This window comes from Eulemur rufifrons, chromosome 8 (genome assembly GCF_041146395.1).
Source record: "Eulemur rufifrons isolate Redbay chromosome 8, OSU_ERuf_1, whole genome shotgun sequence".
Lineage (NCBI taxonomy): Eukaryota > Metazoa > Chordata > Mammalia > Primates > Lemuridae > Eulemur > Eulemur rufifrons.
The window spans coordinates 15,075,452-15,091,142 of record NC_090990.1 but is presented as its reverse complement, the minus strand read 5'-3'; the positions used below and the strand labels follow the sequence as shown (position 1 = coordinate 15,091,142).

Genomic DNA, 15,691 nt, shown 5'->3' with positions numbered 1-15,691 from the left:
ATACAGAAATAAGTATCATGGGTACAGTGATAGAAGCATCTACAAAACTTAATATGGTGCATTTTATTGGTGGGGGTGGGGCAGGGGACAGTTTGAAAAGGCTTCATAGAACAGATGATGTATTAAAAGATATTTACCATCAGAATGGCACGGGGAGGCTTGGAAGGAAGAGGAGAAGGGAGATAAGGGAATTATAGATATTCTTCAAACAGTACAACCTCAGCCTCTGCATTTGCTTTGAGATTTCAGGGGCCTCAAATCTACCACTCAAACCTTAATAGTTACTTGCCCTATTCTTCCCCTTGTGCCTCTCATGGCAGCCATGCTGAGTTAAAGTTCCCAAAATGCAGTATTGTTTTATTTGTTTGCCCTTCCCCACCCCCCTTCCAATAGACAATTATTTTATACCCTTTATGTACTAGACACTGTTCAAGGTGCTGGGGATACAGCAGTAAAAAACAACTACAAAGTCAAACATGTTTCTGACCTCACGGATCTTACATTCTGGTAAAAAGAGTCAGACAGTAAACAATTTCTCAAGTAATCCGGTGGTTAAATGTGCCCAGAAGAAAAATAAGTAGAGTATTTTACCTTAGAGCTGTACAAAGATGGAATGAATTACCTTGGGAGGAAGTGAATGTTGTTCCTGTCATTAGAAGTGTTTGAACAGGAGCTGAATGACTACTTGCTAGATAATTTTTGCATTGAGTGGGAGGTTGGATCAGATGATCTCTACTTCCTTTCCAACCGGAAGAATCTCTATATGCTAGCTTGGCTACTAACCCTGAGTCTGTATATCCAAAATACATGAATTTGTGATTCTAGGAAAAATTATTTAAGCCCAGCAACTAAATAGAAACACTCAAGAAATGGTGGTGAGATGTGGACAGCCTAAAGTTTTAAGACTGGTAACTAGAAGTGGTCAGGAGGAAGCTGCTTAAAAATAGCTCTTCCATTTTTCTTTAGATCCGGCGTTGGCAAACTCTGGCCCACAGACAAGCCCACTGCCTGTTTTTGCAAATAAAGTTTAATTGCACCAGCCTGAACAAGAGTGAGACCCCGTCTCTACTAAAAATAGAAAGAAATTATCTGGCCAACTAAAAAATATATATAGAAAAAATTAGCCGGGCATGGTGGCGCATGCCTGTAGTCCCAGCTACCCGGGAGGCTGAGGCAGTAGGATCGCTTAAGTCCAGGAGTTTGAGGTTGCTGTGAGCTAGGCTGACGCCACGGCACTCACTCTAGCCCAGGCAACAAAGCGAGACTCGGTCTCAAAAAAAAAAGTTTAATTGCAACACAGCCTTGTTCATTTGCTTGTGTACAGGATTATATATGGCTGCTTCACACTGCAATGTCAGAGTTGAGTAGATGAAACAGAGACCTTCCTATAGGTCCTACAAAGCCTAAAATACTTAGTATCAAGCTAAATTATATACTTATGTGTATACTGTCAAACTTTAAAGAAAAAGTTTGCTGACCCCTCTTTAAATGACTGTTGGGAACAGGAAGTGAATCATGGCAGCTGTGTTGGGGAGAAGGGGCAGGGCAGGCCTGATTATGTTCTATTTCAGACCTTCCTGATCTGCTAGGACAGGAAGAAGAGCCACCCTCCAAAATGCTGGATAGGGTCACTTGGAACTGGGTTCAGGAACTTTTAACAGAAAGGAACCCTGAATGAGAGACAATTGATGCTGTATCTTTCTAATATGAACTGGGACTGAGCTAGACACTGATGTGGGGCAAGTTGGCATTAAAAGATGGGACTATCCTTCCCTCTTTTTACTTCCCTGATTTTCTAAGGTTTAATATAAACAATTTCCTTCCCAAACCCCACCTTCAGGCACAACTAATCACTTTGTACTTCAGTGCACATGCATGGTGGTAAAATGTGCTAAGGAAAAAAAAAAAGCACGGTGAGAAGACAAGGGAGCAAAAGGGTCGGTGCTGTATTATGTAAGATGGTCAGGGAAGCCTTCTTTATTGTTTTATTGGTTACATCTGTCCGATCACTTAAAGGCAAGGGTCAGATATTCTAATTATCTTGGCAAAATGCTGGGTATGTCACAGGTGTTCCATAAATGTCTACTAAAGAAATGAGTTTTGCCTGACGAAACATACTTAACAGAGTGAGGGGGGAACTAGGAAGAGAGGCATCTATCCTTCCCCTTTTCAGTTGATTGGGGAGGTAGCAAAGCAGTTCTTTCTCTGGCTATGCTTAGGGTCTAAAAGGTCAGAGATAAGTGACACCCTAACCCCGTTTCCAATCCATATCCTTGCTTACCATGGGTAAAAGGGATGATCTTAGTGAATCACTATTTTTAGGATTCTGCCTGGTAAAACTTTTCAAAGTGCTTCTGCTGACTTTATTGCATAGTGTTGCTATAAGGTAGGTTGGGATGACGTTCTTTTATTTTTTCAGAGGAAGGAACTGAGGCACAGAGAACATCAGGAATGTGGCCAAACAGTGTAGTATTTTTGAATACTTTGGAACTAGACCTGGATTCACTATCTGACTATCCTTCTTACTAGCTGTGTCAGCTTGGGCAAGTTTTAGGGTCCTTGCTCCATAAGGTTATTTTGAAGGTTGAATAGGATAATAGTAGTAGCTACTGTTTGTTGTGACTTATGTGCAAGGCACTATGCTAAGCACTTTACATGCTGAGGATTATTATGTTATCTCTGTATGGATGAGAAAACCTCACAGAAGTAGTTTGTTTAAGAACATATAAAGTAAACGGTGGATCTGGGATTCCTGGAGAAAGCATGTATATAAGGTACTTAATGTATTGCCTGGAGTATAGCAGTGCTCAATTTGGAGTTGTACTTATTTGTTCGTTTATACTGTTTTGCCATTACTGGTTTGTGTATAGAGTAGTGCTCAGAACTCCTCACTTTGTAAAAAATGCTTAAGCGTTTATAGGGAGGTGAATTTACACAATGGGAAGAATCCTGGATAGATAGCTGGGAGACTGAAGTCCTTGGCTTTGATAAACTGCTGAAGAAATCACAGTATTTACTTCTAAGTCTGTTTCCTCATTTTTTAAATAAGGGGATTGGGTGAGATAGGTGATTTTATTTTAAATAAAAGCTATAGAACTCTTCAATGTAGTCTTATAGGGGAAGTCCAGTATGATAAGAAGTTAAAATCACTTGTTTTGGTTGACTGAGAGGAGGATCCTGGAGCTCAGCCTGCTCAAAACTTCTCCCCTGCTCTCTTTCACCTGTATGACCCCAAGGGGATTTGCTGAGTCCAGTTTGAAAACCAGAGGACTAAATGATCTTTGGCTACCTTTTGGCCTGAATTCCCATTCTAAGGAGTGGGGGAATATGCATAAGTATTTTCTGCTTCTTCTCCAACACTTGGGTCCAATAACTAGAGCTGGACAGCTTGTGAGTGATGTGGTTTTTCAGTATTTATGTTCCATTTACATGGCATAGACCTGCAAGCCAGAAGGGGCATTATCCAACAGGCCATGGGAAAAGTATTGTGACTGAGACACGGTGCTAGTAGCACAGGGCTTGGGATGAGCTCATTCAGAGCATTGCCATAGGACCTGCTATTCTGTGCTATCTATATTCACTCTTGCCAACTATTTCCTCTTTTGTAATCCATAATTAGGTCATTGACATTACTTTAATATTTTCTGTTAATGGTCAATGCCAAAGGGCTGACCAGCTATTTAATAATTAGGAGGCTCATTCAGCCATTCATTCATCAAATATTAAGCATTTATTATGTGCTAGGCTCCCTGCTGGGTACTGAGAATACAGTGGTGACTAAAAAAACAAGTTGGAGGGACAAAATGAGTAAATAAAACTTCAGTAGAGTGTGGTAAGTGCTGTGATGGGATCCCTATAGCAGGCTAGGAAAGCAAGAGAAAGGCCCTGATCTGGCCTGGGGTTTCAAGAAGAAGGGGCTCCAGAAGCTTCCAGAAGGACACATTGTCTAAGGTGAGATCCGAACAAATGAGGAATCAAGCTAGCAAAGGCCCAGAGGTCAGAGAGAGTACAAAAATGTCGAGCTGATGCGTACTTTGAAGACAAGGCTGAAGAGGTAGGGTAGGCAGGGCCAGATCATGAGGGGCTTTGTGTGCCATATGGGGAATTTGGACTATCCTGAGAGCAACCAGGACCTTTGGAGGATTTTAAGTAGAGTAATGATGTATAATACTTGTTTTCTATTTATAGTTCCAGTAAATAGTTGCTACATATTTATTGGGTTTAGCTTTTTTATTCCTTGTGCTATACTGATTGATTCTTATCACTCAGAGTCTTGAACTGAACATATAAAATTGGCATTAAAAGCCAGATAATAAGTAAAACAGTGGTATAATTCCTGGACTCTACTAATTTGGAATTATGATAATTTATAGATGGGACTGTACTAAATTTTAACATTTCCTCCTTTTTAAAAAGGGATTTAGGAAAACTAGTATAAGCTAGTATAAATTAGATGTGTTGAAGGAATGTTATGGTTTGAGGGTAAGCTGGGTTTTTTTTTTAACAGTTTTATTGAGATATAGTTTATATCATAAAGTTCATCTATTTAAAGTGTACAACTTAATGGTTTTAAGTATATTTATGAGGATATGCTGTTTTAAAGCACTTTGTAGATGCATCATGTATCATTTGTCTTCCAATAACTGCTATGCCAATACAAATCCTTTGTATCTTCTCATTTAAAATTGGTTTATGGGCCTATATTTTTAGTTCAGCACTCCTACCCCCAGCCCCCACCCTAAACCCTATGTATAAATTGGTAAGGTTTTGACTGTACCACTAGGCAAAAGGCCAAAGGCAAGAGTTTTTGAAAGGGAAAAGGTGTCTTTCTTATAAGAATATATAAACATAGGAGTTTTTTCTTTCTCTATTTTTGAGAAAAAGGAAGCATATAGACTGGGGAACAGAGGAGAAGGGAAGGCCAAAAGAGGCAAAGACAGAGAACAGAAAGATGTATCTAGGGAAGCAGAGTGACGGACAGGGAGAAATAGAGGGAGGGCAAGCTCTGAGAGGCCAAGGGAGGAAGGGGGGTTTGGTCTTTTGACACCTATAAGCCTTGGTATTTTTTGAAGAGCTGAGAGCATGGGCTCCATCTAGTGGCTCCAGGCTCATAGAGCAGCCAGTGGAAGAGCTCATGGGTTTGGAGAGAATTGGCATTTGGCATCTCCTCAAGACCCACTTTTCAGTTGTTTTTCTTTTGCCCTGGGCTTTCTCGTGGGATCATTGTTGGAGTCAATTCTTCTCTCTCAAATTGTGGTTGTTTTACCTTATGGCTTAGGCTGTGTTCCTTACCACCTTTCCCCCGAGTTTTGAATCTAATATTTTCAGACTACATCACCCAATACTTTTATTGTTGCTGACATTTACTAACACCCTGGGTCACTGCCCTTAATTTCTGAACAACTCCAGGTTCTATTTTAATGTCATTGTTTCCAACACAATTCATGTTAATTTTTGGTGCTTTCAATGTGCATGCCAGTGATCCTTGAAATACCTTTGCCTCTCAATTATTTCTCTCTTCTAATGATCTTGTATTCTACTTCTCACCACTCCCCTCAGCATTCCTGACTATACCTTAGTTTTGACATTATCAATAATTATACCTCCTCCATAATTTTAATTTCCTGAAATCCCTCCCTGATTACCGTCTTCTATATTTCACCTCATTTCCTCTAGTACACTGACTTCCAACAATCTTTCAACCCCCATTGGAACATTCATTGGTCATATTACATTTTCACTGTTCTTCATTTCTTTAATATTCTCTTTCCACTTTACTGAGTGAGCTTAAGTTCCCTTACTCACAACCCTTAACTCCCTTGTCCTTGCTTTGTTACACAGTATTTGCTTGCAGTGCTCCAACTCTGGCTTCTTTGTAACATCATCTGTTCAGCTGAATAAGACTGGAGAAAAAGATGGAACCTTGTTAATTGGATTTGCTTTAAATCATGACCACGAATTTCAAGTGGCCCTTAATGTTGCCTGGCAATTGTTCTATATTTGCCATTCATCTAGATGACCATTCCTGAAACCTGTAATACTTCCCCCACCCCCTCATCACTGAAAGATGATGACCTTGCTCTCTATATCAATGAGAAAGCAAAAACAATCGGAAGGGAACTTTGCTAGACTCCACCACCATACTTACCTTCCCACCTCCTGACCAACACCTGTACCCACATATTCTACCTTCCTGCCTATTTCCATAGGTGGACTCTCTGTGCTCTTCTCCAGAGCGGGTCGTTGTACTTATATCCTAGAGCCCCATTCTCTCTCTTCCACCTAAGAACATCCTCCAGAAGGTTTCCTCCTCTTTTTCATAACTTGTCAAAATTTTCCCTTTTCCTGGATCATATTCTGCCAATAAAACAACATACTTTCTTCCTCATCTTCAGAAAACAAAACTGTTGATATCAGCTGCCTCCCCATTTCTTTGCTCTGCTTGTAAGCAGAATTCAAAAATTATCTAATATTTGCTGTCTCCAATTCATCTCCTTATTTTCTTTCTTAAACTCACTCTAGTAAAGCTTTCATGTTCATCACTTCACCAAAACTGCTCTTGGCAGGTGACTTTCGTGTTAAATTTAATGGTCTGAAGTTCGTCCTCATCTTACTGAATCCATCAGCTTCACTTAACACAACTGATTGCCCCTTTCTCCTTGAAACACTGTCTTTGCTAGGATTCCATGATACTGTGTACTTTCTCAGTTTTCCATCTACCTTACTGACTTTGCTTTGTCTCCTTTGCTAGTTGCTCTAATCTCTACAAGTAAAAAAATATTGGCCACCTTGGGACTCAGACCTTTGACTTACCGTTTTCTCCATATTCATTCAGTTCCTTGGCAGACTCATCCAAAGGATGACTTTATAAAACAATCTATTTTTTGTTGATGTACAGATTTCACAGATTTATGTCTTTAGCCCATATTTCTCTCCTGACCTCCATGCCTATATATTCAATGGCCTCTTTAATATCTCTACTTGGATGACTAATACATATCTCATAAATATGTCCCAAACTGAACACCTGATCTTCCTTCTCCAGACTGCTCCCTCTGCAGTTATCCCCATTTGAATTGATGACAATGTCATCCTTATACAAATTTAGGCCAGCAACCCTAGAATCATCCTTAATTCCTTTCTTTGTCTCACAGTTCATGTGTAGTCCAAGAGCAAAACCGTCATATGGCCAGAATTCTGACCACTTTTCACCGTCTATATTGTCACCATCCTGGTCACAACTGTCTTTTGCCTGGGTTACTCAATAGCCTCCTATTTGGTCTTCTTGTTCCCACCCTCATCCTCTATAGTCTATTTTTAGCATAGCAGTTATATCGATCTTTATCTTATTTTTTTAGGTCATCATATATCATTATCACCTAAAGTCCATAGCTTAAATTAAGGTTCACTCTTGATGTTGTATATTCTATGAGTTTGGAAAAATGTATAATGACATGTATCCACATTGTATACACGGTGTTTCACTGCCCTAAAAATCCTCTAATGCTTTACCTACTCATCCCTTCCTCTCTTCTTCCTGGCAACTACTGATCCTTTTAGCTGTCTCCATAGTTTTGCCTTTTCCAGAATGTTATATAATTGGAATCATATAGTATGTAGGCTTTTCAGATTGGCTTCTGTCACTGATTAATGTACATTTAAAGTTCATCCATGTTTTTCATGGCTTGATAACTCATTTCTTTTTAGCACTAAGTAATATTCTACCGCATGTATTTACCAGTCTGCTCACCTACTGGAGGACATCGTGGTTGCTTCTAAGTTTTGGCAGTTACAAGTAAAGCTACTATAAAGGTTTGCATGCAGGTGTTTGTGTGGACGTTAAGTTTTCAACTCATTTGGGTTAATACCAAGGTGTGCAAGTGATTACTAGATCATATGGTGTAAGAGTCTGTTTAGTTTTGAAACAAACTCCTGAGCTGTCTTTCAAAGTGGTTGTACCATTTTACATTCCCACTAGCAACGAATGAGAGTTCCTGATGCTCCACATCCTCTCTAGCATTTGGTGTGGTCAGATTTTTAGATTTTGCCCATTCTAATAGGTATATAGTGGTATTTTGTTTTTAATTTGTCATTCTCAAATGTATAATGACATGCTATCCATCATTGTATAAGGGGGTTTCACTGCCCTAAAAATACTCTGTGCTTCACCTTGAGGTGTCTGTTCAAATCTTTTGCTCATTTTTTAATCAGGTGATTTGTTTTTTTATTGTTGAGTTTTAAGAGTTCTTTGTATATGTTGGATAACAGCCGTGGTATCAGATAGATCTTTTGCAAATATTTTCTTCCAGTCTGTGGCTTATCTTCTTATTCTCTTTACAGTGTCTTTTGCAGAGCAGAAATTTTTTTACTTAAATTTATGACATCCAGCTTACCAATTATTTCTTTCATGGATTATACCTTTGGCGTAGTATCTAAAAAGTTATCGCCATACCCAAGGCCATCTAGGTTTTCTCCTAAATTATCTTCTAGGAGTTTTATAGTTTTGCATTTTACATTTAGGTCTGTGATTTGTTTTGAGTTAATTTTTATGAACAGTTTGAGGTCTGTATCTAGATTCATTTTTTTTGCATGTGGATGTGCAGTTCCAGCTCCATTTATTGAAAAGACTATCTGTGCTCCATTGTATTGCCTTTGTTCCTTAGTCAAAGATTAGTTGACTCTATGTGGGTATAATTCTGGGCTCTCTGTTCTGTTCCATTGATCTGTTTGTCTATTCTTTCTTCAATACCATATTGTCTTGAATACGGTAACTTTATAGCACATCTTGAAGTTGGGTAATGTCAGTCTTCTGAATTTCTTCACCTTCAGTAATGTGTTGGTTGTTCTGGATCTTTTGCCTTTCCATATAAACTTTAAAATCATTTTCTTGATATCCATGAAATAATTTGCTGGGATTTTGATTGGGATTACATTGAATCCATAGATCAGATTGGGAAGAACTGACATCTTGACAATATTGAGTCTTCCTGTTCATGAACATGGAATATCTCTCCATTTGTTTAGCTCTTTGATATCTTTTATTAAATGTTTTGTAGTTTCTATCATATAGATCTTGTACATATTTTGTTAGATTTATACCTAAGTATTGAACTTTTTGGAGCGCTAATATAAATTTTTTTTTTATTTTAATGTAAGAGGGTCTCACTCTGTTGCCCAGGCTGAAGTCCAGTGGCATGATCATAGCTCACTGTAACCTCGAACTTCTGGGCTCATGATCCTCCCACCTCAGCCTCCTGAATAGCAGGGACTGCAGGTGTGTGCCATCACACCTAGCTAATTAAAACTTTTTTTTTTTTTTTTTTTTTTTTTGCAGAGATGGGGGTCTTGCTATGTTGCCCAGGCTGGTCTTCAACTCCTGGCTTCAAGCAATGCTCCTGCCTCAGCCTTCCAAAGTGCTGGAATTATAGGCATGAGCCACTGAGCCTGGCCTGGCCTGGCCCATGTTTTTAATTCCAAATTCCATTTGTTCATGCTGTTTATTTATGAAAGCAATTGACTTTGTATATTAACTTTGTATCCTGCAACCTTGCTATAGTCACTCATTAGTTCCAGGTGGCTTTTTTTTAATCGATTCTTTCAGATTTTCTACATAGAAAATCACGTCATCTACAAACAGAGTTTTATTTCTTCCTTATTTTCTTGACTTATTGTATTAACTAGGACTTCCAGTACAATGTTGAAAAGAGTATGAGAAGTACATCCTTGCCTTATTCCTGATCATAGCAGGAATAGGAATGCTTTGAGTTTCTTATTCTTCAGTATGATGTTAGCTTTTGTTGTAGATGTTCTTTATCAAGTTGAGGAAGTTCTCTTCTATTTCTGGTTTGCAGAGAGTTTTTATGATAAATGGGTGTTGGATTTTGTCAAATGCATTTTCTGCGTCTATTGATATGATCATTTGATTTTTCTTCTCTAACCTGTGCATGTGATGAATTACATTAACTGACTTTCAAATGTTGAACCAGCCTTGCATACTGGGATAAATCACAATTGGTTGTAGTATATAATGTTTTATAAATTGTTGGATTTGATTTGCTAATATTTTCTTGAAGATTTGTACATCTGTGTTCATGAGATACATTGCTCTGTAGTTTTCTCTTCTTGTAATATCTTTGGTTTTGTTATTAGAGAAATTTTCCCTCACAGAATGAATTAGGAAGTATTTCCTCTGCTTCTATTTTTTAGAAGAGATTGTAGAAAATTGGTATAATTTTTTTCCTTAAATGTTTGTTAGAACTCATCAGTGAACCTATCTGGGCCGTGTGCATTCTGTTTTAGAAGGTTATTAGCTATTGATTCAATTCCCTTGGAAGATACAGGCTTACTCAGATTGTCTACTGTATGAGTTTTGGTAGATTGTGACTGTCAAGGAATTGGTCCATTTCATTTGGGTTATCAAGTTTGTAGACATAGGGTTGTGTATGATATTCCTTTATTTTCTTTATAATGTCCATGTGATCTGATCTGTAGTGATGTCCCCTCTTTCATTTCTGATATTAGTAATTTATGTCTTCTCTTTTTTTCTTAGCCTGCTAAAAGTATGCTGATATTGATCTTTTCAAAGAACCTGTTGATTCTGTTGGTTTTCCTCTAGTGATTTCCTGCTTTCAATTACATTGATTTCTGGTCTAATTTTTATTATTTTGTATCTTCTACTTAATTTGGGTTTAATTTGCTCTTCTTTTTCTAGTTTCCTAAGGTGGAAGCTTAGATTATTGATTTTAGGTCTTCTTTCCTACTATATGCATTTAATGCTATAAATTTCTAAGCAGTGCTTTTGTCATATCCCACAAATTTAAATAAGTTGTATTTTCATATTCATTCAGCTTAAAGTATTTTTAAGTTTCTCTTAAGATTTCTTCTTTGACCCATGTGTTATTTAGAAGTATATTGTTTAAACCCCCAAGTACTTTGGGATTTTTTTCCACCATCTTTCTGTTATTGATTTCTAGTTTAATTCCATTGTGTTCTGAGAGCAGACAGTATATGATTTCTGTTCCTTTTTTTTTTGGAGACACGGTCTTACTCTGACACCTAGGCTGAAGTGCAGGGGTGTGATCATAACTCACTGCAACCTCAAATTCCTGGGCTCAAAGCAGTCCTCCTGCCTCGGTCTCCCAAGTAGCTGGGACTACCGGTGCATACCCACCACACCTGGCATTTCTAGCTTTTGATTACAAGTGAGAGACATACAACTCTTCTTTTCACTTGAACACTTAGATGCTATTGTAGGGTTATTAATTGGCCTAATTTCAATATTGTTGTGTCTCAGGGATTAGGGGGCCTGAGGAGAGGGAAAGAAACAGGGGAACAGCCTGTCGGTGAAACAGAACACACATAGCCTTTATCGATTAAGTTCACCATCTTATGTGGGTGTGGTTCATGGTGCCCCAAAACAATTATAATAGTAACATCACAAATCACTGATCATAGATTATAACAATATAATAATAATGAAAAAGTTTGAAATATTGTGAGAATTACCAAAATATGACACAGAGACAAGAAGCAAGCACATGATGCTGGAAAAATGGTGCCAACAGATTTGCTCAACACAGGGTTTCCAGACTTTCACTCTGAAAGTAGGAAACACAGTATGGGAGAAGCATAGTAAAAGCAAAGCACAATAAAATGAGGTATGCCTGTATTATCATGTCTTTTGCCTTCTATATGCCACCTACTTAAGTGTCTTCTGAGAAGTGGTTCAGTTGTTATTTCTTTATAGATTGTTGCTATGGTTTGAGTGTTTTTGTCCCCTCCGAAAGTCATGGTGAAACTGAATCACAAGTGCAACAGTCTTAAGAGGTGGGGACTTTGGGTGGTAATTAAGAATGAGCACCTTTAAAAAAGGGCTTGAGGTTGACTGGGTGCACCTGTAATCCCAGAGTGCTTTGGGGGGTGAAGGCCAGAGGAGCTTGAGGCCAGGAATTCAAGACCAACTTGGGCAACACAGTGAGACCCTGCCTTTCCAAAAATAAAAAATAAAAAATAAAAATTAGCCAGGCCTGGTGGCATGCGCCCGTAGCCCAACCCACTTGGGAGGCTAAAGGGGGAGGATCACTTTAGCCTAGGAGTTTAAGGCTACAGTGAGCTATGATTGTGCCACTGCACTCCAGCTTTGGTAACAGAGGGAGATCCTGTCTCTAAAAAATATAAAATAAAATAATAAAATGCAAAATAATAAAAATAAAATTGGCTTGAGGAACTGGGAGTGATGGCACACACTTATAATCCCCATTAGTCCAGGAGTCTGAGGCCAGCCTAGGCAACATAGATCCCATCTCTTTAGGAGGAAAAAAAAAAAGGACCAGAGGGAGTGAGTTTACCCTTTTTGCTGTTCCATTCCACCCACCTTGTGAAGACACAGTGTTGGAGGTGCTATCTTGGAAGCAGAGACTAGGGCCCTGAGACATTGAATCTGTTGGCACCTTGATCTTGTACTTCCTAGCCTCTTGAGCTATGAGGAAGTAAATTTCTGTTTATAAATTACCATTTCAGATATTTTGTTATAGCAGCACAAATGGAGTGAAATTATTTTTTTCTTTTTGTTTTTATAAGATTTTCTCTTTGTGATATTTTTCTGTATCCTTATGATGTGTCTTGGGTGCAGATTTAGTTTTTTCCTGTTTGGAACATTGCTTTAGGAATACGAGTTTCCATGTATGTGTCAGTCCGTTTTGCATTGCTATTAAAAGAACACCTGAGACTGGGTAATTTATAAAGAAAAGAGGTTTATTTGGCTTACAGTTCTGCAGGCTGTACAAGAAGCATCACAACATTGTCTGCTTCTGGTGAGGGCTTCAGGGAGCTTCCAATCAAGGGGGAAGGCGAAGGGGAAAGGGAGAGCAGGAGCAGCAAGGAGAGAGGGAGGAGGTGGTGGCAGGCTCCTTTAAACAACCAGCTCTTGTCTGAACTAACAAAGCCAAAATCACTCATTATCACCGGGAGAGCAACAAGCCATTCATGAGGAATCCGCCCTCATGACCCAAACACCTTCCACCAGGCCAGTCTCACTCAACATGAGATTTGGAGGGGTCAAACATGCAAACCATATCAGTATCTCTCATCAACTCTTTTTTTTTTTTTTTTTGAGACAGAGTCTCACTCTGTTGCCCAGGCTAGAGTGAGTGCCGTGGCGTCAGCCTAGCTCACAGCAACCTCAAACTCCTGGGCTTAGGCGATCCTACTGCCTCAGCCTCCCGAGTAGCTGGGACTACAGGCATGTGCCACCATGCCCGGCTAATTTTTTTTGTATATATATATATATTTTAGTTGTCCATATAATTTCTTTCTATTTTTAGTAGAGACGGGGTCTCACTCTTGCTCAGGCTGGTCTCGAACTCCTGACCTCGAGCGATCCACCTGCCTCGGCCTCCCAGAGTGCTAGGATTACAGGCGTGAGCCACCGCGCCCGGCCTCATCAACTCTTGATGAGAGTTCTTAGTGAGTCTCTCTTCAAATATTGCCTGTTCCCATTCTCTCCATTCCATTCTTTTGGACTGCCTGTTAAACTTCCTCATTTTGGATCTTTTAATTTTTATTTCTCCTGTTAACATCTTTCTCTTTTTCTGTTTTTTTTTTTCTTTTAACTGTGTACTGCCGTTTGTAATTGCACATCTCTTCTTGACCACTGTTTTTCTTTTTATTTACATCTAATGTGCTACTTTTTTCTGTTTCTAGCTGTTCTATTTGGTTAATTTTCACATCTTCCGATCTTTGTTGGTAGTATCTTATTCCTTTCTCCTGTCTTTCATTCCTTCTTTAACTGTAAACATTGGAATGTATTTATTTTATGGTCTCTTAATAATCTTGCTAACTTTGGTTCTTATTCTTACAACCCTGCTTTGCTCTGTCGTAGTAAAAGATTGGTCTTTATGTGTTGTAATTTGGAATTATAAACTCAGGTTTGGCTGGACTCTATCTGTGGGAATCTTGTGTGACCTCAGTAGAGAGTATCTCCCTTCCGAGTGCTTTTGTTTACTCAGTTAAGTTTCCCAGGGATATTACCAGGCCGAGACCATTTTATGTTAGTTTCTCAGTGAGAGCAGGCCCAAGATTATAAATTCTCTAGTGATTCTCTTCTCTTTCTCTCTTTCCCTGCTAACTAACTCGGCCTGAGTCCTGTTATCTCCCTATGTCAGGGAGGTGATATTTTTTCCCCACTAGTCTACAGTTTTCCCTGAAGCTGTGGTTGTCCAATAGTCCTTGCTTTAGACTGAGGACTGGGGTCTCATTTTCTTTCTTTTTTTTTTCATTTTCAACTCACCACCTATGTTGGGCTCAAACCCTGTCTCATGTACCTGCACAACTGTAAGAATCCAAGTTCCGTAGTTCTGGAGACCTGCAAAACCCTATTAGGACAGTGCAGTGGTAGCTCAAATTTACTGTTCTGTGTTTTCCTTTAGTCTTCTTTTCTTGTGGTTTTAACTGGGATGTCTCTTTCTGTGATATCAAGTATAAATTTAACATGATTGTTATACTGTCAACACCTAAAAATATTGAATAGAATATAAGAGGTTTTCCAGGTTATCTGGGTTGCCCTATGGGTGGAAGTGGAAGTCTATTGTCTGCTTCTTAATTTTGTAGAACTTATTGTTCATGAAAAGCGTTTTTTTCCCTTTTGTTAAATTAGTTAAAATACATCTATTAATCCATTCTACTATTTTAAAAAGGAGGAAATTACATACGAAACTAAAGTCTACTTTGACTTTTCCCTTTCCTTAAAGTAACCTAAGATATATTTGGTGTGTATCCCAGTGCAGTGGTTTTCAAAGAAACAATCCAGTCTTCACATTAGCCTGAGTGTCTAGGACATTTCTGTTACAATGTCAAAGGATAAATTTTATAGAAGCCGCCTGTTGTTGGCTGGCCAGGGCCAGGTCATACCTGAATTCTACTTACAGTTATACCCAAACTTTTGGGAGAAGAGATGTTGAAAACGGATGTGGGAAGATTGTTTTAGTATATTGTATTGTGAAGCTCACCAATTCTATAGCAAGGCAAGTGGATTAATTTATATCACTTTTTTTTTTTTTTTTTTTTTTTTTTTGGAGACAGAGTCTCACTCAACATGTTGCCTGAGCTAGAGTGCTGTGGCGTCAGCCTAGCTCGCAGCAACCTCAAACTCCTGGGCTCAAGCGATCCTCCTGCCTCAGCCTCCCAAGTAGCTGGGACTACAGGCATGCACCACCATGCCCGGGTAGCTTTTTCTATATATTTTTTTAGTTGTCTAGTTTAATTTATATCACTTTTAAGTCACAATAGCTCACGAGAGAGAACTTTTTAAAATAATAATCTTAGAATTATTTAGTGCTTTGTTACCAAGAACTTTCCATGTATTATCTCAGAACAACACTCGGGAGAGATATGGTAGACATCATTATCCCCATTTTACAACTAAGTAAAACTGAGGCTCAGTGTACTTAGTTAATGACTTGTAGAAAGGTTAATAACTCTCCTGAGATTAGGCAGGTGGCAGATGGTGAAGATTTTTTATACCCTGCCATGAGAATTGAGGCCGCCTTCTACTTTTTGCCGTGCTGCCCACTGGTGATATTCTTGATTAGGGTGAAACTCTAGGTATCAGCTCAATATTGCCCATAAAGAACCAAAGGGTTTTTTTGTAGGTTCATTCAACAAATTTGAGCACCTGCTATGTCCTTCACGGATA

The 15,691-nt window shown here is 38.8% G+C and overlaps 1 protein-coding gene across 2 annotated transcripts in view; it reads left to right on the top strand.

Annotated features, from left to right (window-relative positions):
* LUZP1 (leucine zipper protein 1) overlaps positions 1 to 15,691 on the top strand; it is an 84,282-nt gene that overhangs the window by 59,519 nt on the left and 9,072 nt on the right. The window lies entirely within an intron of this gene.